Source organism: Phalangium opilio, unplaced genomic scaffold (assembly GCF_054372755.1).
Source record: "Phalangium opilio isolate 3A_F unplaced genomic scaffold, DU_Popi_V2 ptg000002l_1, whole genome shotgun sequence".
Taxonomy (NCBI): Eukaryota; Metazoa; Arthropoda; class Arachnida; order Opiliones; family Phalangiidae; genus Phalangium; species Phalangium opilio.
Window position 1 is genome coordinate 15,822,632 of NW_028324144.1, and position 20,317 is coordinate 15,842,948.

Here is a 20,317-nt window from a genome sequence, read left to right on the forward strand (position 1 = left end):
TGATTTTGGTGCTGATTTTCGTTAATAGAATACTTGATTCATAAAGAGGTGACATGTTCTGACAACAGCCTCTATAGCGCAGTAGGTAGAGCGTCAGTCTCATAATCTGAAGGTCGTGAGTTCGATCCTCACTCGGGGCGTGATTTTGGCGCTGATTTTCGTTAATAGAATACTTGGTTGATAAAGAGTTGACATGATCTAATAACAGCCTCGGTAGCGCAGTAGGTAGCGCGTCAGTCTCATAATCTAAAGGTCGTGAGTTCGATCCTCACTCGAGGCATGATTTTGGCGCTGATTTTCTTTAATAGAATACTTGGTTGATAAAGAGGTTACGTTTTCTGATAACAGCCTCGATAGCGCAGTAGGTAGCGCGTCAGTCTCATAATCTCAAGGTCGTGAGTTCGACCCTCACTCGAGGCAAGATTTTTGCGCTGATTTTCGTTAATAGAATACTTGATTGATAAAGAGATGACATGTTCTAAAAACAGCCTCGATAGCGCAGTAGGTAGCGCGTCAGTCTCATAATCTGAAGATCGTGAGTTCGATCCTCACTCGGGGCCACTTTTTGGCGCTGATTTTCGTTAATGGAATACTTGATTGATAAATAGGTTAATGGATCTAATAACAGCCTCGACAGTGAAGTCGGTAGCGCGTCACTCTCATAATCTGAAGGTCGTGAGTTCGATCCTCACTCGGGGCAAGATTTTGGCGCTGATTTTCGTTAATAGAATACTTGGTTGATAAAGAGGTGACATGTTCTGACAACAGCCTCGATAGCGCTGTAGGTAGCGCGTCAATCTCAAAATCTGAAGGTCGTAAGTTCGATCCTCACTCGGGGCATGATTTTGGCGCTGATTTTCGTTAATGGAATACTTGATTGATAAATAGGTTGATTGATCTATTAACAGCCTCGATAGCGCAGTCGGTAGCGCGTCAGTCTCATAATCTGAAGGTCGTGAGTTCGATCCTCACTCGGGGCAAGATTTTGGCGCTGATTTTCGTTAATAGAATACTTGATTGATTGAGAGTTGACATGTTCTAATAACAGCCTCGGTAGCGCAGTAGGTAGCGCGTCAGTCTCATAATCTGAAGGTCGTGAGTTCGATCCTCACTCGGGGTAAGATTTTGGCGCTGATTTTCGTTAATAGAATACTTGATTGATAGAGAGTTGACATGTTCTAATAACAGCCTCGGTAGCGCAGTAGGTAGCGCGTCAGTCTCATAATCTGAAGGTCGTGAGTTCGATCGCCACTCGGGGCATGATTTTGGCGCTGATTTTCGTTAATAGAATACTTGATTGATAAAGAGTTGACATGTTCTAATAACAGCCTCGGTAGCGCAGTAGGTAGCGCGTCAGTTTCATAATCTGAAGATCGTGAGTTCGATCCTCACTCGGGGCCACTTTTTGGCGCTGATTTTCGTTAATGGAATACTTGATTGATAAATAGGTTAATGGATCTAATAACAGCCTCGACAGTGAAGTCGGTAGCGCGTCAGTCTCATAATCTGAAGGTCGTGAGTTCGATCCTCACTCGGGGCAAGATTTTGGCGCTGATTTTCGTTAATAGAATACTTGATTGATTGAGAGTTGACATGTTCTAATAACAGCCTCGGTAGCGCAGTAGGTAGCGCGTCAGTCTCATAATCTAAAGGTCGTGAGTTCGATCCTCACTCGGGGCATGATTTTGGCGCTGATTTTCGTTAATGGAATACTTGATTGATAAATAGGTTGATTGATCTAATAATAGCCTCGATAGCGCTGTCGGTAGCGCGTCAGTCTCATAATCTGAAGGTCGTGAGTTCGATCCTCACTCGGGGCATGATTTTGGTGCTGATTTTCGTTAATAGAATACTTGATTCATAAAGAGGTAACATGTTCTGACAACAGCCTCTATAGCGCAGTAGGAAGAGCGTCAGTCTCATAATCTGAAGGTCGTGAGTTCGATCCTCACTCGGGGCGTGATTTTGGCGCTGATTTTCGTTAATAGAATACTTGGTTGATAAAGAGTTGACATGTTCTAATAACAGCCTCGGTAGCGCAGTAGGTAGCGCGTCAGTCTCATAATCTAAAGGTCGTGAGTTCGATCCTCACTCGGGGCATGATTTTGGCGCTGATTTTCTTTAATAGAATACTTGGTTGATAAAGAGGTTACGTGTTCTGATAACAGCCTCGATAGCGCAGTAGGTAGCGCGTCAGTCTCATAATCTGAAGGTCGTGAGTTCGACCCTCACTCGAGGCAAGATTTTGGCGCTGATTTTCGTTAATAGAATACTTGATTGATAAAGAGATGACATGTTCTAACAAAAGCCTCGATAGCGCAGTAGGTAGCGCGTCAGTCTCATAATCTGAAGATCGTGAGTTCGATCCTCACTCGGGGCCATTTTTTGGCGCTGATTTTCGTTAATGGAATACTTGATTGATAAATAGGTTGATTGATCTAATAATAGCCTCGATAGCGCTGTCGGTAGCGCGTCAGTCTCATAATCTGAAGGTCGTGAGTTCGATCCTCACTCGGGGCATGATTTTGGTGCTGATTTTCGTTAATAGAATACTTGATTGATAAAGAGATGACATGTTCTAACAACAGCCTCGATAGCGCAGTAGGTAGCGCGTCAGTCTCATAATCTCAAGGTCGTGAGTTCGATCCTCACTCGAGGCAAGATTTTGGCGCTGATTTTCGTTAATAGAATACTTGATTGATAAAGAGATGACATGTTCTAACAACAGCCTCGATAGCGCAGTAGGTAGCGCGTCAGTCTCATAATCTCAAGGTCGTGAGTTCGATCCTCACTCAAGGCAAGATTTTGGCGCTGATTGTCGTTAACAGAATACTTGATTGATAAAGAGGTTAATTGATTTAAAAACAGCCTCGGTAGCGCAGTAGGTAGCGCGTCAGTCTCATAATCTGAAGGTCGTGAGTTCGATCCTCACTCGGGGCAAGCTTTTGGCGCTGATTGTCGTTAATAGAATACTTGATTGATACAGAGGTGACATGTTGTAATGACAGCCTCGATAGCGCAGTAGGTAGCGCGTCAGTCTCATAATCTGAAGGTCGTGAGTTCGATCCTCACTCGGGGCAAGCTTTTGGCGCTGATTTTCGTTAATAGAATACTTGATTGATAAAGAGGTGACATGTTCTAATAACAGCCTCGGTAGCGCAGTAGGTAGCGCGTCAGTCTCATAATCTGAAGGTCGTGAGTTCGATCCTCACTCGGGGCAAGCTTTTGGCGCTGATTTTCGTTAATAGAATACTTGATTGATAAAGAGGTGACATGTTCTAACGACAGCCTCGATGGCGCAGTAGGTAGAGCGTCAGTCTCATAATCTGAAAGTCGTGAGTTCGATCCTCACTCGGGGAGTGATTTTCGCGCTGATTTTTGTTAATATAATACTTGATTGATAGAGAGGTGAAATAATCTAATAACGGTCTCGGTAGCGCAGTATGTTGCGCGTCAGTCTCATAATCTGAAGGTCGTGAGATCGATCCTCACTCGGGGCATGATTTTGGCGCTGATTTTCGTTAATAGAATACTTGATTGATAAAGAGGTGAAATGATCTAAAACAGCCTCGATAGCACAGTAGGTAGTGCGTTAGTCTCATGATCCGAAGGTCGTGAGTTCGATCCTACTCGGGGAGTGATTTTCGCGCTGATTGTCGTTAATAGAATAATTGATTGATATAGAGGTGACGTGTTCCGACAACAGCCTCGATAGCGCAGTAGGCAGCGCGTCAGTCTCATAATCTGAAGGTCGTGAGTTCGATCCTCACTCGGGGCATGATTTTGGCGCTGATTGTCTTTAATAGAATACTTGATTCATAAAGAGGCGACAAGTTCTGACAACAGCCTCGATAGCGCAGTAGGTAGCGCGTCAGTCTCATAATCTGAAGGTCGTGAGTTCGATCCTCACTCGGGGCATGATTTTGGCGCTGATTGTCGTTAATAGAATACTTGAATCATAAAGAGGTGACATGTTCTAACAACAGCCTCGATGGCGCAGAAGTAGCGCGTCAGTCTCATAATCTCAAGGTCGTGAGTTCGATCCTCACTCAAGGCAAGATTTTGGCGCTGATTGTCGTTAACAGAATACTTGATTGATAAAGAGGTGACATGTTCTAATAACAGCCTCGGTAGCGCAGTAGGTAGCGCGTCAGTCTCATAATCTGAAGGTCGTGAGTTCGATCCTCACTCGGGGCAAGCTTTTGGCGCTGATTTTCGTTAATAGAATACTTGATTGATAAAGAGGTGACATGTTCTAATGACAGCCTCGATAGCTTAGTAAGTAGCGCGTCAGTCTCATAATCTGAAGGTCGTGAGTTCGATCCTCACTCGGGGCATGATTTTGGCGCTGATTTTCGTTAATTGAATACTTGATTGATAAATAGGTTAATTGATTTAAAAACAGCCTCGGTAGCGCAGTAGGTAGCGCGTCAGTCTCATAATCTGAAGGTCGTGAGTTCGATCCTCACTCGGGGCAAGCTTTTGGAGCTGATTGTCGTTAATAGAATACTTGATTGATACAGAGGTGACATGTTGTAATGACAGCCTCGATAGCGCAGTAAGTAGCGCGTCAGTCTCATAATCTGAAGGTCGTGAGTTCGATCCTCGCTTGGGGCAAGATTTTGGCGCTGATTTTCGTTAATAGAATACTTGGTTGATAAAGAGGTGACATGTTCTGACAACAGCCTCGATAGCGCTGTAGGTAGCGCGTCAAATTCAAAATCTGAAGGTCGTAAGTTCGATCCTCACTCGGGGCATGATTTTGGCGCTTATTGACGTTAGTAGAATACTTGAATCATAAAGAGGTGACATGTTATAACAACAGCCTCGATGGCGCAGTAGGTAGAGCGTCAGTTTCATAATCTGAAAGTCGTGAGTTCGATCCTCACTCGGGGAGTGATTTTCGCGCTGATTTTTGTTAATATAATACTTGATTGATAGAGAGGTGAAATTATCTAATAACGGCCTCGGTTGCGCAGTAGGTTGCGCGTCAGTCACATAATCTGAAGGTCGTGAGTTCGATCCTCACTCGGGGCATGATTTTGGCGCTGATTTTCGTTAATAGAATACTTGATTGATAAAGAGGTGATATGATCTAATAACAGCCTCGATAGCACAGTAGGTAGCGCGTTAGTCTCATAATCTGAAGGTCGTGGGTTCGATCCTCACTCGGGGCATGATTTTGGCGCTGATTTTCGTTAATAGAATACTTGGTTGATAAAGAGGTGACATGTTCTAATAACAACCGCGATAGCGCAGTAGGTAGGGCGTCAGACTCATAATCTGAAGGTCGTGAGGTCGATCCTCACTTGGGGCATAATTTTGGCGCTGATTCTCGTTAATAGAATACTTGATTGATAAAGAGGTGTAATAATCTAATAACAGCCTCGATAGCGCAGTAGGTAGCGCGTCTGTTTCAAAATCTGAAGGTCGTGAGTTCGATCCTCACTCGGGGAGTGATTTTCGCGCTGATTTTTGTTAATATAATAATTGATTGATAGAGAGGTGAAATTATCTAATAACGGCCTCGGTAGCGCAGTAGGTTGCGCGTCAGTCTCATAATCTGAAGGTCGTGAGTTCGATCCTCAGTCGGGGCATGATTTTGGCGCTGATTTTCGTTAATAGAATACTTGATTGATAAAGAGGTGATATGATCCAATAACAGCCTCGATAGCACAGTAGGTAGCGCGTTAGTCTCATAATCTGAAGGTCGTGGGTTCGATCCTCACTCGGGGCATGATTTTGGCGCTGATTCTCGTTAATAGAATACTTGATTGATAAAGAGGTGTAATAATCTAATAACAGCCTCGAAAGCGCAGTAGGTAGCGCGTCAGTTTCAAAATCTGAAGGTCGAGAGTTCGATCATCACTCGGGGCATGATTTTGGCGCTGATTGTCATTAATAGAATACTTGATTGATAAAGAGGTGACATGTTCTAATAACAACCGCGATAGCGCAGTAGGTAGGGCGTCAGACTCATAATCTGAAGGTCGTGAGGTCGATCCTCACTTGGGGCATAATTTTGGCGCTGATTCTCGTTAATAGAATACTTGATTGATAAAGAGGTGTAATAATCTAATAACAGCCTCGATAGCGCAGTAGGTAGCGCGTCAGTTTCAAAATCTGAAGGTCGAGAGTTCGATCCTCACTCGGGGCATGATTTTGGCGCTGATTGTCATTAATAGAATAATTGATTGACATAGAGGTGACTTGTTACGACAACAGCCTCGATAGCGCAGTAGGCAGCGCGTCAGACTCATAATCTGAAGGTCGTGAGTTCGATCCTCACTCGGGGCATGATTTTGGTGCTGATTGTCGTTAATAGAATACTTGATTGATAATGAGGTGACATGTTCTAATAACAGCCTCGCTAGCGCAGTAGGTAGCGCGTCAGTCTCATAATCTGAAGGTCGTGAGTTCGATACTCACTCGGGGCATTATTTTGGCGTTGATTTTCTTTAATAGAATACTTGATTGATAATGAGGTGACATGTTCTAATAACAGCCTCGCTAGCGCAGTAGGTAGCGCGTCAGTCTCATAATCTGAGGGTCGTGAGTTCGATCCTCGCTCGGGGCACGATTTTGGCGCTGATTGTCGTTAATAGAATACTTGATTCATAAAGAGGTGACAAGTTCTGACAACAGCCTCGATAGCGCAGTAGGTAGCGCGTCAGTCTCATAATCTGAAGGTCGTGAGTTCGATCCTTACTCGGGGAGTGATTTTGGCGCTGATTGTCGTTAATAGAATACTTGATTCATAAAGAGGTGGCAAGTTCTGACAACAGCCTCGATAGCGCAGTAGGTAGCGCGTCAGTCTCATAATCTGAGGGTCGTGAGTTCGATCCTCACTCGGGGCATGATATTGGCGCTGATTGTCGTTAACAGAATACTTGATTGATAAAGAGGTGACATGTTCTGACAACAGCCTCGATAGCGCTGTAGGTAGCGCGTCAATCTCAAAATCTGAAGGTCGTAAGTTCGATCCTCACTCGGGGCATGATTTTGGCGCTGATTGTCGTTAATAGAATACTTGATTCATAAAGAGGTGACAAGTTCTGACAACAGCCTCGATAGCGCAGTAGGTAGCGCGTCAGTCTCATAATCTGAAGGTCGTGAGTTCGATCCTCACTCGGGGCATGATTTTGGCGCTGATTGTCGTTAATAGAATACTTGATTCATAAAGAGGTGGCAAGTTCTGACAACAGCCTCGATAGCGCAGTAGGTAGCGCGTTAGTCTCATAATCTGAAGGTCGTGAGTTCGATCCTCACTCGGGGCATGATTTTGGCGCTGATTGACGTTAATAGAATACTTGAATCATAAAGAGGTGACATGTTCTAACAACAGCCTCGATGGCGCAGAAGTAGCGCGTCAGTCTCATAATCTCAAGGTCGTGAGTTCGATCCTCACTCAAGGCAAGATTTTGGCGCTGATTGTCGTTAACAGAATACTTGATTGATAAAGAGGTGACATGTTCTAATAACAGCCTCGGTAGCGCAGTAGGTAGCGCGTCAGTCTCATAATCTGAAGGTCGTGAGTTCGATCCTCACTCGGGGCAAGCTTTTGGCGCTGATTTTCGTTAATAGAATACTTGATTGATAAAGAGGTGACATGTTCTAATGACAGCCTCGATAGCGCAGTAAGTAGCGCGTCAGTCTCATAATCTGAAGGTCGTGAGTTCGATCCTCACTCGGGGCATGATTTTGGCGCTGATTTTCGTTAATTGAATACTTGATTGATAAATAGGTTAATTGATTTAAAAACAGCCTCGGTAGCGCAGTAGGTAGCGCGTCAGTCTCATAATCTGAAGGTCGTGAGTTCGATCCTCACTCGGGGCAAGCTTTTGGAGCTGATTGTCGTTAATAGAATACTTGATTGATACAGAGGTGACATGTTGTAATGACAGCCTCGATAGCGCAGTAAGTAGCGCGTCAGTCTCATAATCTGAAGGTCGTGAGTTCGATCCTCGCTTGGGGCAAGATTTTGGCGCTGATTTTCGTTAATAGAATACTTGGTTGATAAAGAGGTGACATGTTCTGACAACAGCCTCGATAGCGCTGTAGGTAGCGCGTCAAATTCAAAATCTGAAGGTCGTAAGTTCGATCCTCACTCGGGGCATGATTTTGGCGCTGATTGACGTTAGTAGAATACTTGAATCATAAAGAGGTGACATGTTATAACAACAGCCTCGATGGCGCAGTAGGTAGAGCGTCAGTTTCATAATCTGAAAGTCGTGAGTTCGATCCTCACTCGGGGAGTGATTTTCGCGCTGATTTTTGTTAATATAATACTTGATTGATAGAGAGGTGAAATTATCTAATAACGGCCTCGGTAGCGCAGTAGGTTGCGCGTCAGTCTCATAATCTGAAGGTCGTGAGTTCGATCCTCACTCGGGGCATGATTTTGGCGCTGATTTTCGTTAATAGAATACTTGATTGATAAAGAGGTGATATGATCCAATAACAGCCTCGATAGCACAGTAGGTAGCGCGTTAGTCTCATAATCTGAAGGTCGTGGGTTCGATCCTCACTCGGGGCATGATTTTGGCGCTGATTCTCGTTAATAGAATACTTGATTGATAAAGAGGTGTAATAATCTAATAACAGCCTCGAAAGCGCAGTAGGTAGCGCGTCAGTTTCAAAATCTGAAGGTCGAGAGTTCGATCCTCACTCGGGGCATGATTTTGGCGCTGATTGTCATTAATAGAATACTTGATTGATAAAGAGGTGACATGTTCTAATAACAACCGCGATAGCGCAGTAGGTAGGGCGTCAGACTCATAATCTGAAGGTCGTGAGGTCGATCCTCACTTGGGGCATAATTTTGGCGCTGATTCTCGTTAATAGAATACTTGATTGATAAAGAGGTGTAATAATCTAATAACAGCCTCGATAGCGCAGTAGGTAGCGCGTCAGTTTCAAAATCTGAAGGTCGAGAGTTCGATCCTCACTCGGGGCATGATTTTGGCGCTGATTGTCATTAATAGAATAATTGATTGACATAGAGGTGACTTGTTACGACAACAGCCTCGATAGCGCAGTAGGCAGCGCGTCAGACTCATAATCTGAAGGTCGTGAGTTCGATCCTCACTCGGGGCATGATTTTGGTGCTGATTGTCGTTAATAGAATAATTGATTGATAATGAGGTGACATGTTCTAATAACAGCCTCGCTAGCGCAGTAGGTAGCGCGTCAGTCTCATAATCTGAAGGTCGTGAGTTCGATACTCACTCGGGGCATTATTTTGGCGTTGATTTTCTTTAATAGAATACTTGATTGATAATGAGGTGACATGTTCTAATAACAGCCTCGCTAGCGCAGTAGGTAGCGCGTCAGTCTCATAATCTGAGGGTCGTGAGTTCGATCCTCGCTCGGGGCACGATTTTGGCGCTGATTGTCGTTAATAGAATACTTGATTCATAAAGAGGTGACAAGTTCTGACAACAGCCTCGATAGCGCAGTAGGTAGCGCGTCAGTCTCATAATCTGAAGGTCGTGAGTTCGATCCTTACTCGGGGAGTGATTTTGGCGCTGATTGTCGTTAATAGAATACTTGATTCATAAAGAGGTGGCAAGTTCTGACAACAGCCTCGATAGTGCAGTAGGTAGCGCGTCAGTCTCATAATCTGAGGGTCGTGAGTTCGATCCTCACTCGGGGCATGATATTGGCGCTGATTGTCGTTAACAGAATACTTGATTGATAAAGAGGTGACATGTTCTGACAACAGCCTCGATAGCGCTGTAGGTAGCGCGTCAATCTCAAAATCTGAAGGTCGTAAGTTCGATCCTCACTCGGGGCATGATTTTGGCGCTGATTCTCGTTAATAGAATACTTGATTGATAAAGAGGTGTAATAATCTAATAACAGCCTCGAAAGCGCAGTAGGTAGCGCGTCAGTTTCAAAATCTGAAGGTCGAGAGTTCGATCCTCACTCGGGGCATGATTTTGGCGCTGATTGTCATTAATAGAATACTTGATTGATAAAGAGGTGACATGTTCTAATAACAACCGCGATAGCGCAGTAGGTAGGGCGTCAGACTCATAATCTGAAGGTCGTGAGGTCGATCCTCACTTGGGGCATAATTTTGGCGCTGATTCTCGTTAATAGAATACTTGATTGATAAAGAGGTGTAATAATCTAATAACAGCCTCGATAGCGCAGTAGGTAGCGCGTCAGTTTCAAAATCTGAAGGTCGAGAGTTCGATCCTCACTCGGGGCATGATTTTGGCGCTGATTGTCATTAATAGAATAATTGATTGACATAGAGGTGACTTGTTACGACAACAGCCTCGATAGCGCAGTAGGCAGCGCGTCAGACTCATAATCTGAAGGTCGTGAGTTCGATCCTCACTCGGGGCATGATTTTGGTGCTGATTGTCGTTAATAGAATAATTGATTGATAATGAGGTGACATGTTCTAATAACAGCCTCGCTAGCGCAGTAGGTAGCGCGTCAGTCTCATAATCTGAAGGTCGTGAGTTCGATACTCACTCGGGGCATTATTTTGGCGTTGATTTTCTTTAATAGAATACTTGATTGATAATGAGGTGACATGTTCTAATAACAGCCTCGCTAGCGCAGTAGGTAGCGCGTCAGTCTCATAATCTGAGGGTCGTGAGTTCGATCCTCGCTCGGGGCACGATTTTGGCGCTGATTGTCGTTAATAGAATACTTGATTCATAAAGAGGTGACAAGTTCTGACAACAGCCTCGATAGCGCAGTAGGTAGCGCGTCAGTCTCATAATCTGAAGGTCGTGAGTTCGATCCTTACTCGGGGAGTGATTTTGGCGCTGATTGTCGTTAATAGAATACTTGATTCATAAAGAGGTGGCAAGTTCTGACAACAGCCTCGATAGTGCAGTAGGTAGCGCGTCAGTCTCATAATCTGAGGGTCGTGAGTTCGATCCTCACTCGGGGCATGATATTGGCGCTGATTGTCGTTAACAGAATACTTGATTGATAAAGAGGTGACATGTTCTGACAACAGCCTCGATAGCGCTGTAGGTAGCGCGTCAATCTCAAAATCTGAAGGTCGTAAGTTCGATCCTCACTCGGGGCATGATTTTGGCGCTGATTGTCGTTAATAGAATACTTGATTCATAAAGAGGTGACAAGTTCTGACAACAGCCTCGATAGCGCAGTAGGTAGCGCGTCAGTCTCATAATCTGAAGGTCGTGAGTTCGATCCTCACTCGGGGCATGATGTTGGCGCTGATTGTCGTTAATAGAATACTTGATTCATAAAGAGGTGGCAAGTTCTGACAACAGCCTCGATAGCGCAGTAGGTAGCGCGTCAGTCTCATAATCTGAGGGTCGTGAGTTCGATCCTCGCTCGGGGCACGATTTTGGCGCTGATTTTCGTTAATAGAATACTTGGTTGATAAAGAGGTGACATGTTCTGACAACAGCCTCGATAGCGCAGTAGGTAGCGCGTCAGTCTCATAATCTGAAAGTCGTGAGTTCGATCCTCACTCGGGGCATGATTTTGGCGCTGATTTTCGTTAATAGAATACTTGATTGATAAAGAGGTGAAATGATCTAATAACAGCCTCGATAGCGCAGTAGGCAGCGCGTCAGTTTCAAAATCTGAAGGTCGTGAGTTCGATCCTCACTCGGGGCATGATTTTGGCGCTGATTGTCATTAATAGAATAATTGATTGACATAGAGGTGACATGTTCCGACAACAGCCTCGATAGCGCAGTAGGCAGCGCGTCAGTCTCATAATCTGAAAGTCGTGAGTTCGATCCTCACTCGGGGAGTGATTTTCGCGCTGATTTTTGTTAATATAATAATTGATTGATAGAGAGGTGAAATTATCTAATAACGGCCTCGGTAGCGCAGTAGGTTGCGCGTCAGTCTCATAATCTGAAGGTCGTGAGTTCGATCCTCACTCAGGGCATGATTTTGGCGCTGATTTTCGTTAATAGAATACTTGATTGATAAAGAGGTGATATGATCCAATAACAGCCTCGATAGCACAGTAGGTAGCGCGTTAGTCTCATAATCTGAAGGTCGTGGGTTCGATCCTCACTCGGGGCATGATTTTGGCGCTGATTCTCGTTAATAGAATACTTGATTGATAAAGAGGTGTAATAATCTAATAACAGCCTCGAAAGCGCAGTAGGTAGCGCGTCAGTTTCAAAATCTGAAGGTCGAGAGTTCGATCCTCACTCGGGGCATGATTTTGGCGCTGATTGTCATTAATAGAATACTTGATTGATAAAGAGGTGACATGTTTTAATAACAACCGCGATAGCGCAGTAGGTAGGGCGTCAGACTCATAATCTGAAGGTCGTGAGGTCGATCCTCACTTGGGGCATAATTTTGGCGCTGATTCTCGTTAATAGAATACTTGATTGATAAAGAGGTGTAATAATCTAATAACAGCCTCGATAGCGCAGTAGGTAGCGCGTCAGTTTCAAAATCTGAAGGTCGAGAGTTCGATCCTCACTCGGGGCATGATTTTGGCGCTGATTGTCATTAATAGAATAATTGATTGACATAGAGGTGACTTGTTACGACAACAGCCTCGATAGCGCAGTAGGCAGCGCGTCAGACTCATAATCTGAAGGTCGTGAGTTCGATCCTCACTCGGGGCATGATTTTGGTGCTGATTGTCGTTAATAGAATACTTGATTGATAATGAGGTGACATGTTCTAATAACAGCCTCGCTAGCGCAGTAGGTAGCGCGTCAGTCTCATAATCTGAAGGTCGTGAGTTCGATACTCACTCGGGGCATTATTTTGGCGTTGATTTTCTTTAATAGAATACTTGATTGATAATGAGGTGACATGTTCTAATAACAGCCTCGCTAGCGCAGTAGGTAGCGCGTCAGTCGCATAATCTGAGGGTCGTGAGTTCCGTCCTCGCTCGGGGCACGATTTTGGCGCTGATTGTCGTTAATAGAATACTTGATTCATAAAGAGGTGGCAAGTTCTGACAACAGCCTCGATAGCGCAGTAGGTAGCGCGTCAGTCTCATAATCTGAGGGTCGTGAGTTCGATCCTCGCTCGGGGCACGATTTTGGCGCTGATTTTCGTTAATAGAATACTTGGTTGATAAAGAGGTGACATGTTCTGACAACAGCCTCGATAGCGCAGTAGGTAGCGCGTCAGTCTCATAATCTGAAGGTCGTGAGTTCGATCCTCACTCGGGGCATGATTTTGGCGCTGATTTTCGTTAATAGAATACTTGATTGATAAAGAGGTGAAATGATCTAATAACAGCCTCGATAGCGCAGTAGGCAGCGCGTCAGTCTCAAAATCTGAAGGTCGTGAGTTCGATCCTCACTCGGGGCATGATTTTGGCGCTGATTGTCGTTAATAGAATAATTGATTGATATAGAGGTGACGTGTTCCGACAACAGCCTCGATAGCGCAGTAGGCAGCGCGTCAGTCTCATAATCTGAAGGTCGTGAGTTCGATCCTCACTCGGGGCATGATTTTGGCGCTGATTGACGTTAATAGAATACTTGATTCATAAAGAGGTGACATGTTCTAACGACAGCCTCGATGGCGCAGTAGGTAGAGCGTCAGTCTCATAATCTGAAAGTCTTGAGTTCGATCCTCACTCGGGGAGTGATTTTCGCGCTGATTTTTGTTAATATAATACTTGATTGATAGAGAGGTGAAATAATCTAATAACGGCCTCGGTAGCGCAGTATGTTGCGCGTCAGTCTCATAATCTGAAGGTCGTGAGTTCGATCCTCACTCGGGGCATGATTTTGGCGCTGATTTTCGTTAATAGAATACTTGATTGATAAAGAGGTGAAATGATCTAATAACAGCCTCGATAGCACAGTAGGTAGCGCGTTAGTCTGAAAATCTGAAGGTCGTGAGTTCGATCCTCACTCGGGGCATGATTTTGGCGCTGATTGTCATTAATAGAATAATTGATTGACATAGAGGTGACATGTTCCGACAACAGCCTCGATAGCGCAGTAGGCAGCGCGTCAGTCTCATAATCTGAAGGTCGTGAGTTCGATCCTCACTCGGGGCATGATTTTGGCGCTGATTGTCGTTAATAGAGTACTTGATTCATAAAGAGGTGACAAGTTCTGACAACAGCCTCGATAGCGCAGTAGGTAGCGCGTCAGTCTCATAATCTGAAGGTCGTGAGTTCGATATTCACTCGGGGCATTATTTTGGCGTTGATTTTCTTTAATAGAATACTTGATTGATAATGAGGTGACATGTTCTAATAACAGCCTCGATAGCGCAGTAGGTAGCGCGTCAGTCTCATAATCTGATGGTCGTGAGTTCGATCCTCGCTCGGGGCACGATTTTGGCGCTGATTTTCGTTAAAAGATTACTTGGTTGATAAAGAGGTGACATGTTCTGACAACAGCCTCGATAGTGCAGTAGGTAGCGCCTCAGTCTCATAATCTGAAGGTCGTGAGTTCGATCCTCACTCGGGGCATGATTTTGGAGCTGATTGTCGTTAGCAGAATACCTGATTGATAAAGAGGTGACATGTTTTGACAACAGCCTCGATAGCGCTGTAGGTAGCGCGTCAATCTCAAAATCTGAAGGTCGTAAGTTCGATCCTCACTCGGGGCATGATTTTGGCGCTGATTGACGTTAATAGAATACTTGATTCATAAAGAGGTGACATGTTCTAACAACAGCCTCGATAGCGCCGTAGGTAGAGCGTCAGTCTCATAATCTGAAAGTCGTGAGTTCGATCCTCACTCGGGGCATGATTTTGGCTCTGATTGACGTTAATAGAATACTTGATTGATAAAGAGGTGACATGTTCTGACAACAGCCTCGATAGCGCAGTAGGTAGTGCGTCAGTCTCATGATCCGAAGGTCGTGAGTTCGATCCTACTCGGGGAGTGATTTTCGCGCTGATTGTCGTTAATAGAATAATTGATTGATATAGAGGTGACGTGTTCCGACAACAGCCTCGATAGCGCAGGAGGCAGCGCGTCAGTCTCATAATCTGAAGGTCGTGAGTTCGATCCTCACTCGGGGCATGATTTTGGCGCTGATTGTCGTTAATAGAATATTTGATTCATAAAGAGGTGGCAAGTTCTGACAACAGCCTCGATAGCGCAGTAGGTAGCGCGTCAATCTCATAATCTGAGGGTCGTGAGTTCGATCCTCGCTCGGGGCACGATTTTGGCGCTGATTTTCGTTAATAGAATACTTGGTTGATAAAGAGGTGACATGTTCTGACAACAGCCTCGATAGCGCAGTAGGTAGCGCGTCAGTCTCATAATCTGAAGGTCGTGAGTTCGATCCTCAATCGGGGCATGATTTTGGCGCTGATTTTCGTTAATAGAATACTTGATTGATAAAGAGGTGAAATGATCTAATAACAGCCTCGATAGCGCAGTAGGCAGCGCGTCAGTCTCAAAATCTGAAGGTCGTGAGTTCGATCCTCACTCGGGGCATGATTTTGGCGCTGATTGTCGTTAATAGAATAATTGATTGATATAGAGGTGACGTGTTCCGACAACAGCCTCGATAGCGCAGTAGGCAGCACGTCAGTCTCATAATCTGAAGGTCGTGAGTTCGATCCTCACTCGGGGCATGATTTTGGCGCTGATTGACGTTAATAGAATACTTGATTCATAAAGAGGTGACATGTTCTAACGACAGCCTCGATGGCGCAGTAGGTAGAGCGTCAGTCTCATAATCTGAAAGTCGTGAGTTCGATCCTCACTCGGGGAGTGATTTTCGCGCTGATTTTTGTTAATATAATACTTGATTGATAGAGAGGTGAAATAATCTAATAACGGCCTCGGTAGCGCAGTATGTTGCGCGTCAGTCTCATAATCTGAAGGTCGTGAGTTCGATCCTCACTCGGGGCATGATTTTGGCGCTGATTTTCGTTAATAGAATACTTGATTGATAAAGAGGTGAAATGATCTAATAACAGCCTCGATAGCGCAGTAGGCAGCGCGTCAGTCTCAAAATCTGAAGGTCGTGAGTTCGATCCTCACTCTGGGCATGATTTTGGCGCTGATTGTCGTTAATAGAATAATTGATTGATATAGAGGTGACGTGTTCCGACAACAGCCTCGATAGCGCAGTAGGCAGCGCGTCAGTCTCATAATCTGAAGGTCGTGAGTTCGATCCTCACTCGGGGCATGATTTTGGCGCTGATTGACGTTAATAGAATACTTGATTCATAAAGAGGTGACATGTTCTAACGACAGCCTCGATGGCGCAGTAGGTAGAGCGTCAGTCTCATAATCTGAAAGTCTTGAGTTCGATCCTCACTCGGGGAGTGATTTTCGCGCTGATTTTTGTTAATATAATACTTGATTGATAGAGAGGTGAAATAATCTAATAACGGCCTCGGTAGCGCAGTATGTTGCGCGTCAGTCTCATAATCTGAAGGTCGTGAGTTCGATCCTCACTCGGGGCATGATTTTGGCGCTGATTTTCGTTAATAGAATACTTGATTGATAAAGAGGTGAAATGATCTAATAACAGCCTCGATAGCACAGTAGGTAGCGCGTTAGTCTGAAAATCTGAAGGTCGTGAGTTCGATCCTCACTCGGGGCATGATTTTGGCGCTGATTGTCATTAATAGAATAATTGATTGACATAGAGGTGACATGTTCCGACAACAGCCTCGATAGCGCAGTAGGCAGCGCGTCAGTCTCATAATCTGAAGGTCGTGAGTTCGATCCTCACTCGGGGCATGATTTTGGCGCTGATTGTCGTTAATAGAATACTTGATTCATAAAGAGGTGACAAGTTCTGACAACAGCCTCGATAGCGCAGTAGGTAGCGCGTCAGTCTCATAATCTGAGGGTCGTGAGTTCGATCCTCGCTCGGGGCACGATTTTGGCGCTGATTTTCGTTAATAGAATACTTGGTTGATAAAGAGGTGACATGTTCTGACAACAGCCTCGATAGTGCAGTAGGTAGCGCGTCAGTCTCATAATCTGAAGGTCGTGAGTTCGATCCTCACTCGGGGCATGATTTTGGAGCTGATTGTCGTTAGCAGAATACCTGATTGATATAGAGGTGACGTGTTCCGACAACAGCCTCGATAGCGCAGTAGGCAGCGCGTCAGTCTCATAATCTGAAGGTCGTGAGTTCGATCCTCACTCGGGGCATGATTTTGGCGCTGATTGTCGTTAATAGAATATTTGATTCATAAAGAGGTGGCAAGTTCTGACAACAGCCTCGATAGCGCAGTAGGTAGCGCGTCAATCTCATAATCTGAGGGTCGTGAGTTCGATCCTCACTCGGGGCATTATTTTGGCGTTGATTTTCTTTAATAGAATACTTGATTGATAATGAGGTGACATGTTCTAATAACAGCCTCGATAGCGCATTAGGTAGCGCGTCAGTCTCATAATCTGATGGTCGTGAGTTCGATCCTCGCTCGGGGCACGATTTTGGCGCTGATTTTCGTTAAAAGATTACTTGGTTGATAAAGAGGTGACATGTTCTGACAACAGCCTCGATAGTGCAGTAGGTAGCGCGTCAGTCTCATAATCTGAAGGTCGTGAGTTCGATCCTCACTCGGGGCATGATTTTGGAGCTGATTGTCGTTAGCAGAATACCTGATTGATATAGAGGTGACGTGTTCCGACAACAGCCTCAATAGCGCAGTAGGCAGCGCGTCAGTCTCATAATCTGAAGGTCGTGAGTTCGATCCTCACTCGGGGCATGATTTTGGCGCTGATTGTCGTTAATAGAATATTTGATTCATAAAGAGGTGGCAAGTTCTGACAACAGCCTCGATAGCGCAGTAGGTAGCGCGTCAATCTCATAATCTGAGGGTCGTGAGTTCGATCCTCGCTCGGGGCACGATTTTGGCGCTGATTTTCGTTAATAGAATACTTGGTTGATAAAGAGGTGACATGTTCTGACAACAGCCTCGATAGCGCAGTAGGTAGCGCGTCAGTCTCATAATCTGAAGGTCGTGAGTTCGATCCTCAATCGGGGCATGATTTTGGCGCTGATTTTCGTTAATAGAATACTTGATTGATAAAGAGGTGAAATGATCTAATAACAGCCTCGATAGCGCAGTAGGCAGCGCGTCAGTCTCAAAATCTGAAGGTCGTGAGTTCGATCCTCACTCGGGGCATGATTTTGGCGCTGATTGTCGTTAATAGAATAATTGATTGATATAGAGGTGACGTGTTCCGACAACAGCCTCGATAGCGCAGTAGGCAGCGCGTCAGTCTCATAATCTGAAGGTCGTGAGTTCGATCCTCACTCGGGGCATGATTTTGGCGCTGATTGACGTTAATAGAATACTTGATTCATAAAGAGGTGACATGTTCTAACGACAGCCTCGATGGCGCAGTAGGTAGAGCGTCAGTCTCATAATCTGAAAGTCGTGAGTTCGATCCTCACTCGGGGAGTGATTTTCGCGCTGATTTTTGTTAATATAATACTTGATTGATAGAGAGGTGAAATAATCTAATAACGGCCTCGGTAGCGCAGTATGTTGCGCGTCAGTCTCATAATCTGAAGGTCGTGAGTTCGATCCTCACTCGGGGCATGATTTTGGCGCTGATTTTCGTTAATAGAATACTTGATTGATAAAGAGGTGAAATGATCTAATAACAGCCTCGATAGCGCAGTAGGCAGCGCGTCAGTCTCAAAATCTGAAGGTCGTGAGTTCGATCCTCACTCTGGGCATGATTTTGGCGCTGATTGTCGTTAATAGAATAATTGATTGATATAGAGGTGACGTGTTCCGACAACAGCCTCGATAGCGCAGTAGGCAGCGCGTCAGTCTCATAATCTGAAGGTCGTGAGTTCGATCCTCACTCGGGGCATGATTTTGGCGCTGATTGACGTTAATAGAATACTTGATTCATAAAGAGGTGACATGTTCTAACGACAGCCTCGATGGCGCAGTAGGTAGAGCGTCAGTCTCATAATCTGAAAGTCTTGAGTTCGATCCTCACTCGGGGAGTGATTTTCGCGCTGATTTTTGTTAATATAATACTTGATTGATAGAGAGGTGAAATAATCTAATAACGGCCTCGGTAGCGCAGTATGTTGCGCGTCAGTCTCATAATCTGAAGGTCGTGAGTTCGATCCTCACTCGGGGCATGATTTTGGCGCTGATTTTCGTTAATAGAATACTTGATTGATAAAGAGGTGAAATGATCTAATAACAGCCTCGATAGCACAGTAGGTAGCGCGTTAGTCTGAAAATCTGAAGGTCGTGAATTCGATCCTCACTCGGGGCATGATTTTGGCGCTGATTGTCATTAATAGAATAATTGATTGACATAAAGGTGACATGTTCCGACAACAGCCTCGATAGCGCAGTAGGCAGCGCGTCAGTCTCATAATCTGAAGGTCGTGAGTTCGATCCTCACTCGGGGCATGATTTTGGCGCTGATTGTCGTTAATAGAATACTTGATTCATAAAGAGGTGACAAGTTCTGACAACAGCCTCGATAGCGCAGTAGGTAGCGCGTCAGTCTCATAATCTGAGGGTCGTGAGTTCGATCCTCGCTCGGGGCACGATTTTGGCGCTGATTTTCGTTAATAGAATACTTGGTTGATAAAGAGGTGACATGTTCTGACAACAGCCTCGATAGTGCAGTAGGTAGCGCGTCAGTCTCATAATCTGAAGGTCGTGAGTTCGATATTCACTCGGGGCATTATTTTGGCGTTGATTTTCTTTAATAGAATACTTGATTGATAATGAGGTGACATGTTCTAATAACAGCCTCGATAGCGCAGTAGGTAGCGCGTCAGTCTCATAATCTGATGGTCGTGAGTTCGATCCTCGCTCGGGGCACGATTTTGGCGCTGATTTTCGTTAAAAGATTACTTGGTTGATAAAGAGGTGACATGTTCTGACAACAGCCTCGATAGTGCAGTAGGTAGCGCGTCAGTCTCATAATCTGAAGGTCGTGAGTTCGATCCTCACTCGGGGCATGATTTTGGAGCTGATTGTCGTTAGCAGAATACCTGATTGATATAGAGGTGACGTGTTCCGACAACAGCCTCGATAGCGCAGTAGGCAGCGCGTCAGTCTCATAATCTGAAGGTCGTGAGTTCGATCCTCACTCGGGGCATGATTTTGGCGCTGATTGTCGTTAATAGAATATTTGATTCATAAAGAGGTGGCAAGTTCTGACAACAGCCTCGATAGCGCAGTAGGTAGCGCGTCAGTCTCATAATCTGAGGGTCGTGAGTTCGATCCTCGCTCGGGGCACGATTTTGGCGCTGATTTTCGTTAATAGAATACTTGGTTGATAAAGAGGTGACATGTTCTGACAACAGCCTCGATAGCGCAGTAGGTAGCGCGTCAGTCTCATAATCTGAAGGTCGTGAGTTCGATCCTCAATCGGGGCATGATTTTGGCGCTGATTTTCGT

The 20,317-nt window shown here is 45.0% G+C and overlaps 104 non-coding genes across 104 annotated transcripts; all 104 read left to right on the forward strand.

Annotated features, from left to right (window-relative positions):
• Window positions 1-207: 207 nt before the first annotated feature.
• On the forward strand, window positions 208-280 carry TRNAM-CAU (transfer RNA methionine (anticodon CAU)). Its single transcript has one exon. It is a non-coding gene; the product is annotated as a tRNA-Met (tRNA).
• A 67-nt stretch (window positions 281-347) lies between these two features.
• TRNAM-CAU (transfer RNA methionine (anticodon CAU)) lies at window positions 348-420 on the forward strand. Its single transcript has one exon. It is a non-coding gene; the product is annotated as a tRNA-Met (tRNA).
• A 67-nt stretch (window positions 421-487) lies between these two features.
• TRNAM-CAU (transfer RNA methionine (anticodon CAU)) lies at window positions 488-560 on the forward strand. The gene has a single exon. It is a non-coding gene; the product is annotated as a tRNA-Met (tRNA).
• A 347-nt stretch (window positions 561-907) lies between these two features.
• Window positions 908-980, forward strand: TRNAM-CAU (transfer RNA methionine (anticodon CAU)). The gene has a single exon. It is a non-coding gene; the product is annotated as a tRNA-Met (tRNA).
• Window positions 981-1,047: 67 nt separating this feature from the next.
• On the forward strand, window positions 1,048-1,120 carry TRNAM-CAU (transfer RNA methionine (anticodon CAU)). The gene has a single exon. It is a non-coding gene; the product is annotated as a tRNA-Met (tRNA).
• A 67-nt stretch (window positions 1,121-1,187) lies between these two features.
• On the forward strand, window positions 1,188-1,260 carry TRNAM-CAU (transfer RNA methionine (anticodon CAU)). The gene has a single exon. It is a non-coding gene; the product is annotated as a tRNA-Met (tRNA).
• Window positions 1,261-1,327: 67 nt separating this feature from the next.
• TRNAM-CAU (transfer RNA methionine (anticodon CAU)) lies at window positions 1,328-1,400 on the forward strand. Its single transcript has one exon. It is a non-coding gene; the product is annotated as a tRNA-Met (tRNA).
• Window positions 1,401-1,607: 207 nt separating this feature from the next.
• TRNAM-CAU (transfer RNA methionine (anticodon CAU)) lies at window positions 1,608-1,680 on the forward strand. The gene has a single exon. It is a non-coding gene; the product is annotated as a tRNA-Met (tRNA).
• Window positions 1,681-1,747: 67 nt separating this feature from the next.
• Window positions 1,748-1,820, forward strand: TRNAM-CAU (transfer RNA methionine (anticodon CAU)). Its single transcript has one exon. It is a non-coding gene; the product is annotated as a tRNA-Met (tRNA).
• A 207-nt stretch (window positions 1,821-2,027) lies between these two features.
• Window positions 2,028-2,100, forward strand: TRNAM-CAU (transfer RNA methionine (anticodon CAU)). The gene has a single exon. It is a non-coding gene; the product is annotated as a tRNA-Met (tRNA).
• A 67-nt stretch (window positions 2,101-2,167) lies between these two features.
• Window positions 2,168-2,240, forward strand: TRNAM-CAU (transfer RNA methionine (anticodon CAU)). Its single transcript has one exon. It is a non-coding gene; the product is annotated as a tRNA-Met (tRNA).
• A 67-nt stretch (window positions 2,241-2,307) lies between these two features.
• On the forward strand, window positions 2,308-2,380 carry TRNAM-CAU (transfer RNA methionine (anticodon CAU)). Its single transcript has one exon. It is a non-coding gene; the product is annotated as a tRNA-Met (tRNA).
• A 67-nt stretch (window positions 2,381-2,447) lies between these two features.
• Window positions 2,448-2,520, forward strand: TRNAM-CAU (transfer RNA methionine (anticodon CAU)). Its single transcript has one exon. It is a non-coding gene; the product is annotated as a tRNA-Met (tRNA).
• A 67-nt stretch (window positions 2,521-2,587) lies between these two features.
• TRNAM-CAU (transfer RNA methionine (anticodon CAU)) lies at window positions 2,588-2,660 on the forward strand. Its single transcript has one exon. It is a non-coding gene; the product is annotated as a tRNA-Met (tRNA).
• Window positions 2,661-2,727: 67 nt separating this feature from the next.
• TRNAM-CAU (transfer RNA methionine (anticodon CAU)) lies at window positions 2,728-2,800 on the forward strand. The gene has a single exon. It is a non-coding gene; the product is annotated as a tRNA-Met (tRNA).
• Window positions 2,801-2,867: 67 nt separating this feature from the next.
• Window positions 2,868-2,940, forward strand: TRNAM-CAU (transfer RNA methionine (anticodon CAU)). The gene has a single exon. It is a non-coding gene; the product is annotated as a tRNA-Met (tRNA).
• A 67-nt stretch (window positions 2,941-3,007) lies between these two features.
• Window positions 3,008-3,080, forward strand: TRNAM-CAU (transfer RNA methionine (anticodon CAU)). Its single transcript has one exon. It is a non-coding gene; the product is annotated as a tRNA-Met (tRNA).
• Window positions 3,081-3,147: 67 nt separating this feature from the next.
• TRNAM-CAU (transfer RNA methionine (anticodon CAU)) lies at window positions 3,148-3,220 on the forward strand. The gene has a single exon. It is a non-coding gene; the product is annotated as a tRNA-Met (tRNA).
• Window positions 3,221-3,705: 485 nt separating this feature from the next.
• On the forward strand, window positions 3,706-3,778 carry TRNAM-CAU (transfer RNA methionine (anticodon CAU)). Its single transcript has one exon. It is a non-coding gene; the product is annotated as a tRNA-Met (tRNA).
• A 67-nt stretch (window positions 3,779-3,845) lies between these two features.
• TRNAM-CAU (transfer RNA methionine (anticodon CAU)) lies at window positions 3,846-3,918 on the forward strand. Its single transcript has one exon. It is a non-coding gene; the product is annotated as a tRNA-Met (tRNA).
• Window positions 3,919-4,124: 206 nt separating this feature from the next.
• Window positions 4,125-4,197, forward strand: TRNAM-CAU (transfer RNA methionine (anticodon CAU)). Its single transcript has one exon. It is a non-coding gene; the product is annotated as a tRNA-Met (tRNA).
• A 67-nt stretch (window positions 4,198-4,264) lies between these two features.
• On the forward strand, window positions 4,265-4,337 carry TRNAM-CAU (transfer RNA methionine (anticodon CAU)). Its single transcript has one exon. It is a non-coding gene; the product is annotated as a tRNA-Met (tRNA).
• A 67-nt stretch (window positions 4,338-4,404) lies between these two features.
• Window positions 4,405-4,477, forward strand: TRNAM-CAU (transfer RNA methionine (anticodon CAU)). Its single transcript has one exon. It is a non-coding gene; the product is annotated as a tRNA-Met (tRNA).
• A 67-nt stretch (window positions 4,478-4,544) lies between these two features.
• TRNAM-CAU (transfer RNA methionine (anticodon CAU)) lies at window positions 4,545-4,617 on the forward strand. The gene has a single exon. It is a non-coding gene; the product is annotated as a tRNA-Met (tRNA).
• A 487-nt stretch (window positions 4,618-5,104) lies between these two features.
• On the forward strand, window positions 5,105-5,177 carry TRNAM-CAU (transfer RNA methionine (anticodon CAU)). The gene has a single exon. It is a non-coding gene; the product is annotated as a tRNA-Met (tRNA).
• Window positions 5,178-5,524: 347 nt separating this feature from the next.
• On the forward strand, window positions 5,525-5,597 carry TRNAM-CAU (transfer RNA methionine (anticodon CAU)). The gene has a single exon. It is a non-coding gene; the product is annotated as a tRNA-Met (tRNA).
• A 67-nt stretch (window positions 5,598-5,664) lies between these two features.
• On the forward strand, window positions 5,665-5,737 carry TRNAM-CAU (transfer RNA methionine (anticodon CAU)). The gene has a single exon. It is a non-coding gene; the product is annotated as a tRNA-Met (tRNA).
• Window positions 5,738-6,084: 347 nt separating this feature from the next.
• Window positions 6,085-6,157, forward strand: TRNAL-CAA (transfer RNA leucine (anticodon CAA)). Its single transcript has one exon. It is a non-coding gene; the product is annotated as a tRNA-Leu (tRNA).
• A 67-nt stretch (window positions 6,158-6,224) lies between these two features.
• On the forward strand, window positions 6,225-6,297 carry TRNAM-CAU (transfer RNA methionine (anticodon CAU)). Its single transcript has one exon. It is a non-coding gene; the product is annotated as a tRNA-Met (tRNA).
• A 67-nt stretch (window positions 6,298-6,364) lies between these two features.
• On the forward strand, window positions 6,365-6,437 carry TRNAM-CAU (transfer RNA methionine (anticodon CAU)). Its single transcript has one exon. It is a non-coding gene; the product is annotated as a tRNA-Met (tRNA).
• A 67-nt stretch (window positions 6,438-6,504) lies between these two features.
• TRNAM-CAU (transfer RNA methionine (anticodon CAU)) lies at window positions 6,505-6,577 on the forward strand. The gene has a single exon. It is a non-coding gene; the product is annotated as a tRNA-Met (tRNA).
• A 67-nt stretch (window positions 6,578-6,644) lies between these two features.
• Window positions 6,645-6,717, forward strand: TRNAM-CAU (transfer RNA methionine (anticodon CAU)). Its single transcript has one exon. It is a non-coding gene; the product is annotated as a tRNA-Met (tRNA).
• A 67-nt stretch (window positions 6,718-6,784) lies between these two features.
• On the forward strand, window positions 6,785-6,857 carry TRNAM-CAU (transfer RNA methionine (anticodon CAU)). Its single transcript has one exon. It is a non-coding gene; the product is annotated as a tRNA-Met (tRNA).
• A 207-nt stretch (window positions 6,858-7,064) lies between these two features.
• On the forward strand, window positions 7,065-7,137 carry TRNAM-CAU (transfer RNA methionine (anticodon CAU)). The gene has a single exon. It is a non-coding gene; the product is annotated as a tRNA-Met (tRNA).
• Window positions 7,138-7,204: 67 nt separating this feature from the next.
• Window positions 7,205-7,277, forward strand: TRNAM-CAU (transfer RNA methionine (anticodon CAU)). Its single transcript has one exon. It is a non-coding gene; the product is annotated as a tRNA-Met (tRNA).
• Window positions 7,278-7,483: 206 nt separating this feature from the next.
• Window positions 7,484-7,556, forward strand: TRNAM-CAU (transfer RNA methionine (anticodon CAU)). The gene has a single exon. It is a non-coding gene; the product is annotated as a tRNA-Met (tRNA).
• Window positions 7,557-7,623: 67 nt separating this feature from the next.
• On the forward strand, window positions 7,624-7,696 carry TRNAM-CAU (transfer RNA methionine (anticodon CAU)). Its single transcript has one exon. It is a non-coding gene; the product is annotated as a tRNA-Met (tRNA).
• A 67-nt stretch (window positions 7,697-7,763) lies between these two features.
• Window positions 7,764-7,836, forward strand: TRNAM-CAU (transfer RNA methionine (anticodon CAU)). The gene has a single exon. It is a non-coding gene; the product is annotated as a tRNA-Met (tRNA).
• Window positions 7,837-7,903: 67 nt separating this feature from the next.
• TRNAM-CAU (transfer RNA methionine (anticodon CAU)) lies at window positions 7,904-7,976 on the forward strand. The gene has a single exon. It is a non-coding gene; the product is annotated as a tRNA-Met (tRNA).
• Window positions 7,977-8,323: 347 nt separating this feature from the next.
• Window positions 8,324-8,396, forward strand: TRNAM-CAU (transfer RNA methionine (anticodon CAU)). The gene has a single exon. It is a non-coding gene; the product is annotated as a tRNA-Met (tRNA).
• A 67-nt stretch (window positions 8,397-8,463) lies between these two features.
• TRNAM-CAU (transfer RNA methionine (anticodon CAU)) lies at window positions 8,464-8,536 on the forward strand. Its single transcript has one exon. It is a non-coding gene; the product is annotated as a tRNA-Met (tRNA).
• A 347-nt stretch (window positions 8,537-8,883) lies between these two features.
• TRNAL-CAA (transfer RNA leucine (anticodon CAA)) lies at window positions 8,884-8,956 on the forward strand. Its single transcript has one exon. It is a non-coding gene; the product is annotated as a tRNA-Leu (tRNA).
• A 67-nt stretch (window positions 8,957-9,023) lies between these two features.
• TRNAM-CAU (transfer RNA methionine (anticodon CAU)) lies at window positions 9,024-9,096 on the forward strand. The gene has a single exon. It is a non-coding gene; the product is annotated as a tRNA-Met (tRNA).
• A 67-nt stretch (window positions 9,097-9,163) lies between these two features.
• On the forward strand, window positions 9,164-9,236 carry TRNAM-CAU (transfer RNA methionine (anticodon CAU)). Its single transcript has one exon. It is a non-coding gene; the product is annotated as a tRNA-Met (tRNA).
• A 67-nt stretch (window positions 9,237-9,303) lies between these two features.
• On the forward strand, window positions 9,304-9,376 carry TRNAM-CAU (transfer RNA methionine (anticodon CAU)). Its single transcript has one exon. It is a non-coding gene; the product is annotated as a tRNA-Met (tRNA).
• A 67-nt stretch (window positions 9,377-9,443) lies between these two features.
• On the forward strand, window positions 9,444-9,516 carry TRNAM-CAU (transfer RNA methionine (anticodon CAU)). Its single transcript has one exon. It is a non-coding gene; the product is annotated as a tRNA-Met (tRNA).
• Window positions 9,517-9,583: 67 nt separating this feature from the next.
• On the forward strand, window positions 9,584-9,656 carry TRNAM-CAU (transfer RNA methionine (anticodon CAU)). The gene has a single exon. It is a non-coding gene; the product is annotated as a tRNA-Met (tRNA).
• A 487-nt stretch (window positions 9,657-10,143) lies between these two features.
• Window positions 10,144-10,216, forward strand: TRNAL-CAA (transfer RNA leucine (anticodon CAA)). The gene has a single exon. It is a non-coding gene; the product is annotated as a tRNA-Leu (tRNA).
• Window positions 10,217-10,283: 67 nt separating this feature from the next.
• On the forward strand, window positions 10,284-10,356 carry TRNAM-CAU (transfer RNA methionine (anticodon CAU)). The gene has a single exon. It is a non-coding gene; the product is annotated as a tRNA-Met (tRNA).
• A 67-nt stretch (window positions 10,357-10,423) lies between these two features.
• TRNAM-CAU (transfer RNA methionine (anticodon CAU)) lies at window positions 10,424-10,496 on the forward strand. The gene has a single exon. It is a non-coding gene; the product is annotated as a tRNA-Met (tRNA).
• A 67-nt stretch (window positions 10,497-10,563) lies between these two features.
• On the forward strand, window positions 10,564-10,636 carry TRNAM-CAU (transfer RNA methionine (anticodon CAU)). Its single transcript has one exon. It is a non-coding gene; the product is annotated as a tRNA-Met (tRNA).
• A 67-nt stretch (window positions 10,637-10,703) lies between these two features.
• TRNAM-CAU (transfer RNA methionine (anticodon CAU)) lies at window positions 10,704-10,776 on the forward strand. The gene has a single exon. It is a non-coding gene; the product is annotated as a tRNA-Met (tRNA).
• Window positions 10,777-10,843: 67 nt separating this feature from the next.
• On the forward strand, window positions 10,844-10,916 carry TRNAM-CAU (transfer RNA methionine (anticodon CAU)). The gene has a single exon. It is a non-coding gene; the product is annotated as a tRNA-Met (tRNA).
• Window positions 10,917-11,123: 207 nt separating this feature from the next.
• Window positions 11,124-11,196, forward strand: TRNAM-CAU (transfer RNA methionine (anticodon CAU)). Its single transcript has one exon. It is a non-coding gene; the product is annotated as a tRNA-Met (tRNA).
• Window positions 11,197-11,263: 67 nt separating this feature from the next.
• Window positions 11,264-11,336, forward strand: TRNAM-CAU (transfer RNA methionine (anticodon CAU)). The gene has a single exon. It is a non-coding gene; the product is annotated as a tRNA-Met (tRNA).
• Window positions 11,337-11,403: 67 nt separating this feature from the next.
• On the forward strand, window positions 11,404-11,476 carry TRNAM-CAU (transfer RNA methionine (anticodon CAU)). Its single transcript has one exon. It is a non-coding gene; the product is annotated as a tRNA-Met (tRNA).
• A 67-nt stretch (window positions 11,477-11,543) lies between these two features.
• Window positions 11,544-11,616, forward strand: TRNAL-CAA (transfer RNA leucine (anticodon CAA)). The gene has a single exon. It is a non-coding gene; the product is annotated as a tRNA-Leu (tRNA).
• A 207-nt stretch (window positions 11,617-11,823) lies between these two features.
• TRNAM-CAU (transfer RNA methionine (anticodon CAU)) lies at window positions 11,824-11,896 on the forward strand. Its single transcript has one exon. It is a non-coding gene; the product is annotated as a tRNA-Met (tRNA).
• Window positions 11,897-11,963: 67 nt separating this feature from the next.
• Window positions 11,964-12,036, forward strand: TRNAM-CAU (transfer RNA methionine (anticodon CAU)). The gene has a single exon. It is a non-coding gene; the product is annotated as a tRNA-Met (tRNA).
• Window positions 12,037-12,383: 347 nt separating this feature from the next.
• Window positions 12,384-12,456, forward strand: TRNAL-CAA (transfer RNA leucine (anticodon CAA)). Its single transcript has one exon. It is a non-coding gene; the product is annotated as a tRNA-Leu (tRNA).
• A 67-nt stretch (window positions 12,457-12,523) lies between these two features.
• On the forward strand, window positions 12,524-12,596 carry TRNAM-CAU (transfer RNA methionine (anticodon CAU)). The gene has a single exon. It is a non-coding gene; the product is annotated as a tRNA-Met (tRNA).
• A 67-nt stretch (window positions 12,597-12,663) lies between these two features.
• TRNAM-CAU (transfer RNA methionine (anticodon CAU)) lies at window positions 12,664-12,736 on the forward strand. The gene has a single exon. It is a non-coding gene; the product is annotated as a tRNA-Met (tRNA).
• Window positions 12,737-12,943: 207 nt separating this feature from the next.
• Window positions 12,944-13,016, forward strand: TRNAM-CAU (transfer RNA methionine (anticodon CAU)). The gene has a single exon. It is a non-coding gene; the product is annotated as a tRNA-Met (tRNA).
• Window positions 13,017-13,083: 67 nt separating this feature from the next.
• On the forward strand, window positions 13,084-13,156 carry TRNAM-CAU (transfer RNA methionine (anticodon CAU)). Its single transcript has one exon. It is a non-coding gene; the product is annotated as a tRNA-Met (tRNA).
• A 67-nt stretch (window positions 13,157-13,223) lies between these two features.
• TRNAL-CAA (transfer RNA leucine (anticodon CAA)) lies at window positions 13,224-13,296 on the forward strand. The gene has a single exon. It is a non-coding gene; the product is annotated as a tRNA-Leu (tRNA).
• A 67-nt stretch (window positions 13,297-13,363) lies between these two features.
• On the forward strand, window positions 13,364-13,436 carry TRNAM-CAU (transfer RNA methionine (anticodon CAU)). Its single transcript has one exon. It is a non-coding gene; the product is annotated as a tRNA-Met (tRNA).
• A 207-nt stretch (window positions 13,437-13,643) lies between these two features.
• TRNAM-CAU (transfer RNA methionine (anticodon CAU)) lies at window positions 13,644-13,716 on the forward strand. The gene has a single exon. It is a non-coding gene; the product is annotated as a tRNA-Met (tRNA).
• Window positions 13,717-13,923: 207 nt separating this feature from the next.
• Window positions 13,924-13,996, forward strand: TRNAM-CAU (transfer RNA methionine (anticodon CAU)). The gene has a single exon. It is a non-coding gene; the product is annotated as a tRNA-Met (tRNA).
• Window positions 13,997-14,063: 67 nt separating this feature from the next.
• On the forward strand, window positions 14,064-14,136 carry TRNAM-CAU (transfer RNA methionine (anticodon CAU)). Its single transcript has one exon. It is a non-coding gene; the product is annotated as a tRNA-Met (tRNA).
• A 67-nt stretch (window positions 14,137-14,203) lies between these two features.
• Window positions 14,204-14,276, forward strand: TRNAM-CAU (transfer RNA methionine (anticodon CAU)). The gene has a single exon. It is a non-coding gene; the product is annotated as a tRNA-Met (tRNA).
• A 67-nt stretch (window positions 14,277-14,343) lies between these two features.
• Window positions 14,344-14,416, forward strand: TRNAM-CAU (transfer RNA methionine (anticodon CAU)). The gene has a single exon. It is a non-coding gene; the product is annotated as a tRNA-Met (tRNA).
• Window positions 14,417-14,902: 486 nt separating this feature from the next.
• TRNAM-CAU (transfer RNA methionine (anticodon CAU)) lies at window positions 14,903-14,975 on the forward strand. The gene has a single exon. It is a non-coding gene; the product is annotated as a tRNA-Met (tRNA).
• Window positions 14,976-15,042: 67 nt separating this feature from the next.
• TRNAM-CAU (transfer RNA methionine (anticodon CAU)) lies at window positions 15,043-15,115 on the forward strand. Its single transcript has one exon. It is a non-coding gene; the product is annotated as a tRNA-Met (tRNA).
• A 67-nt stretch (window positions 15,116-15,182) lies between these two features.
• TRNAM-CAU (transfer RNA methionine (anticodon CAU)) lies at window positions 15,183-15,255 on the forward strand. The gene has a single exon. It is a non-coding gene; the product is annotated as a tRNA-Met (tRNA).
• Window positions 15,256-15,322: 67 nt separating this feature from the next.
• Window positions 15,323-15,395, forward strand: TRNAL-CAA (transfer RNA leucine (anticodon CAA)). The gene has a single exon. It is a non-coding gene; the product is annotated as a tRNA-Leu (tRNA).
• Window positions 15,396-15,462: 67 nt separating this feature from the next.
• TRNAM-CAU (transfer RNA methionine (anticodon CAU)) lies at window positions 15,463-15,535 on the forward strand. Its single transcript has one exon. It is a non-coding gene; the product is annotated as a tRNA-Met (tRNA).
• Window positions 15,536-15,742: 207 nt separating this feature from the next.
• Window positions 15,743-15,815, forward strand: TRNAM-CAU (transfer RNA methionine (anticodon CAU)). Its single transcript has one exon. It is a non-coding gene; the product is annotated as a tRNA-Met (tRNA).
• Window positions 15,816-15,882: 67 nt separating this feature from the next.
• Window positions 15,883-15,955, forward strand: TRNAL-CAA (transfer RNA leucine (anticodon CAA)). The gene has a single exon. It is a non-coding gene; the product is annotated as a tRNA-Leu (tRNA).
• A 67-nt stretch (window positions 15,956-16,022) lies between these two features.
• On the forward strand, window positions 16,023-16,095 carry TRNAM-CAU (transfer RNA methionine (anticodon CAU)). The gene has a single exon. It is a non-coding gene; the product is annotated as a tRNA-Met (tRNA).
• A 207-nt stretch (window positions 16,096-16,302) lies between these two features.
• Window positions 16,303-16,375, forward strand: TRNAM-CAU (transfer RNA methionine (anticodon CAU)). The gene has a single exon. It is a non-coding gene; the product is annotated as a tRNA-Met (tRNA).
• Window positions 16,376-16,582: 207 nt separating this feature from the next.
• On the forward strand, window positions 16,583-16,655 carry TRNAM-CAU (transfer RNA methionine (anticodon CAU)). The gene has a single exon. It is a non-coding gene; the product is annotated as a tRNA-Met (tRNA).
• Window positions 16,656-16,722: 67 nt separating this feature from the next.
• TRNAM-CAU (transfer RNA methionine (anticodon CAU)) lies at window positions 16,723-16,795 on the forward strand. The gene has a single exon. It is a non-coding gene; the product is annotated as a tRNA-Met (tRNA).
• Window positions 16,796-16,862: 67 nt separating this feature from the next.
• Window positions 16,863-16,935, forward strand: TRNAM-CAU (transfer RNA methionine (anticodon CAU)). Its single transcript has one exon. It is a non-coding gene; the product is annotated as a tRNA-Met (tRNA).
• A 67-nt stretch (window positions 16,936-17,002) lies between these two features.
• Window positions 17,003-17,075, forward strand: TRNAM-CAU (transfer RNA methionine (anticodon CAU)). The gene has a single exon. It is a non-coding gene; the product is annotated as a tRNA-Met (tRNA).
• A 67-nt stretch (window positions 17,076-17,142) lies between these two features.
• TRNAM-CAU (transfer RNA methionine (anticodon CAU)) lies at window positions 17,143-17,215 on the forward strand. The gene has a single exon. It is a non-coding gene; the product is annotated as a tRNA-Met (tRNA).
• Window positions 17,216-17,282: 67 nt separating this feature from the next.
• On the forward strand, window positions 17,283-17,355 carry TRNAM-CAU (transfer RNA methionine (anticodon CAU)). Its single transcript has one exon. It is a non-coding gene; the product is annotated as a tRNA-Met (tRNA).
• A 67-nt stretch (window positions 17,356-17,422) lies between these two features.
• On the forward strand, window positions 17,423-17,495 carry TRNAM-CAU (transfer RNA methionine (anticodon CAU)). The gene has a single exon. It is a non-coding gene; the product is annotated as a tRNA-Met (tRNA).
• Window positions 17,496-17,562: 67 nt separating this feature from the next.
• On the forward strand, window positions 17,563-17,635 carry TRNAM-CAU (transfer RNA methionine (anticodon CAU)). The gene has a single exon. It is a non-coding gene; the product is annotated as a tRNA-Met (tRNA).
• Window positions 17,636-17,702: 67 nt separating this feature from the next.
• On the forward strand, window positions 17,703-17,775 carry TRNAM-CAU (transfer RNA methionine (anticodon CAU)). Its single transcript has one exon. It is a non-coding gene; the product is annotated as a tRNA-Met (tRNA).
• A 67-nt stretch (window positions 17,776-17,842) lies between these two features.
• On the forward strand, window positions 17,843-17,915 carry TRNAM-CAU (transfer RNA methionine (anticodon CAU)). The gene has a single exon. It is a non-coding gene; the product is annotated as a tRNA-Met (tRNA).
• A 67-nt stretch (window positions 17,916-17,982) lies between these two features.
• TRNAL-CAA (transfer RNA leucine (anticodon CAA)) lies at window positions 17,983-18,055 on the forward strand. The gene has a single exon. It is a non-coding gene; the product is annotated as a tRNA-Leu (tRNA).
• Window positions 18,056-18,122: 67 nt separating this feature from the next.
• On the forward strand, window positions 18,123-18,195 carry TRNAM-CAU (transfer RNA methionine (anticodon CAU)). The gene has a single exon. It is a non-coding gene; the product is annotated as a tRNA-Met (tRNA).
• Window positions 18,196-18,402: 207 nt separating this feature from the next.
• On the forward strand, window positions 18,403-18,475 carry TRNAM-CAU (transfer RNA methionine (anticodon CAU)). Its single transcript has one exon. It is a non-coding gene; the product is annotated as a tRNA-Met (tRNA).
• Window positions 18,476-18,542: 67 nt separating this feature from the next.
• TRNAL-CAA (transfer RNA leucine (anticodon CAA)) lies at window positions 18,543-18,615 on the forward strand. Its single transcript has one exon. It is a non-coding gene; the product is annotated as a tRNA-Leu (tRNA).
• Window positions 18,616-18,682: 67 nt separating this feature from the next.
• TRNAM-CAU (transfer RNA methionine (anticodon CAU)) lies at window positions 18,683-18,755 on the forward strand. The gene has a single exon. It is a non-coding gene; the product is annotated as a tRNA-Met (tRNA).
• A 207-nt stretch (window positions 18,756-18,962) lies between these two features.
• Window positions 18,963-19,035, forward strand: TRNAM-CAU (transfer RNA methionine (anticodon CAU)). Its single transcript has one exon. It is a non-coding gene; the product is annotated as a tRNA-Met (tRNA).
• A 207-nt stretch (window positions 19,036-19,242) lies between these two features.
• On the forward strand, window positions 19,243-19,315 carry TRNAM-CAU (transfer RNA methionine (anticodon CAU)). The gene has a single exon. It is a non-coding gene; the product is annotated as a tRNA-Met (tRNA).
• A 67-nt stretch (window positions 19,316-19,382) lies between these two features.
• On the forward strand, window positions 19,383-19,455 carry TRNAM-CAU (transfer RNA methionine (anticodon CAU)). Its single transcript has one exon. It is a non-coding gene; the product is annotated as a tRNA-Met (tRNA).
• Window positions 19,456-19,522: 67 nt separating this feature from the next.
• TRNAM-CAU (transfer RNA methionine (anticodon CAU)) lies at window positions 19,523-19,595 on the forward strand. Its single transcript has one exon. It is a non-coding gene; the product is annotated as a tRNA-Met (tRNA).
• A 67-nt stretch (window positions 19,596-19,662) lies between these two features.
• On the forward strand, window positions 19,663-19,735 carry TRNAM-CAU (transfer RNA methionine (anticodon CAU)). The gene has a single exon. It is a non-coding gene; the product is annotated as a tRNA-Met (tRNA).
• A 67-nt stretch (window positions 19,736-19,802) lies between these two features.
• Window positions 19,803-19,875, forward strand: TRNAM-CAU (transfer RNA methionine (anticodon CAU)). Its single transcript has one exon. It is a non-coding gene; the product is annotated as a tRNA-Met (tRNA).
• A 67-nt stretch (window positions 19,876-19,942) lies between these two features.
• TRNAM-CAU (transfer RNA methionine (anticodon CAU)) lies at window positions 19,943-20,015 on the forward strand. Its single transcript has one exon. It is a non-coding gene; the product is annotated as a tRNA-Met (tRNA).
• A 67-nt stretch (window positions 20,016-20,082) lies between these two features.
• Window positions 20,083-20,155, forward strand: TRNAM-CAU (transfer RNA methionine (anticodon CAU)). Its single transcript has one exon. It is a non-coding gene; the product is annotated as a tRNA-Met (tRNA).
• A 67-nt stretch (window positions 20,156-20,222) lies between these two features.
• Window positions 20,223-20,295, forward strand: TRNAM-CAU (transfer RNA methionine (anticodon CAU)). Its single transcript has one exon. It is a non-coding gene; the product is annotated as a tRNA-Met (tRNA).
• Window positions 20,296-20,317: the final 22 nt, after the last annotated feature.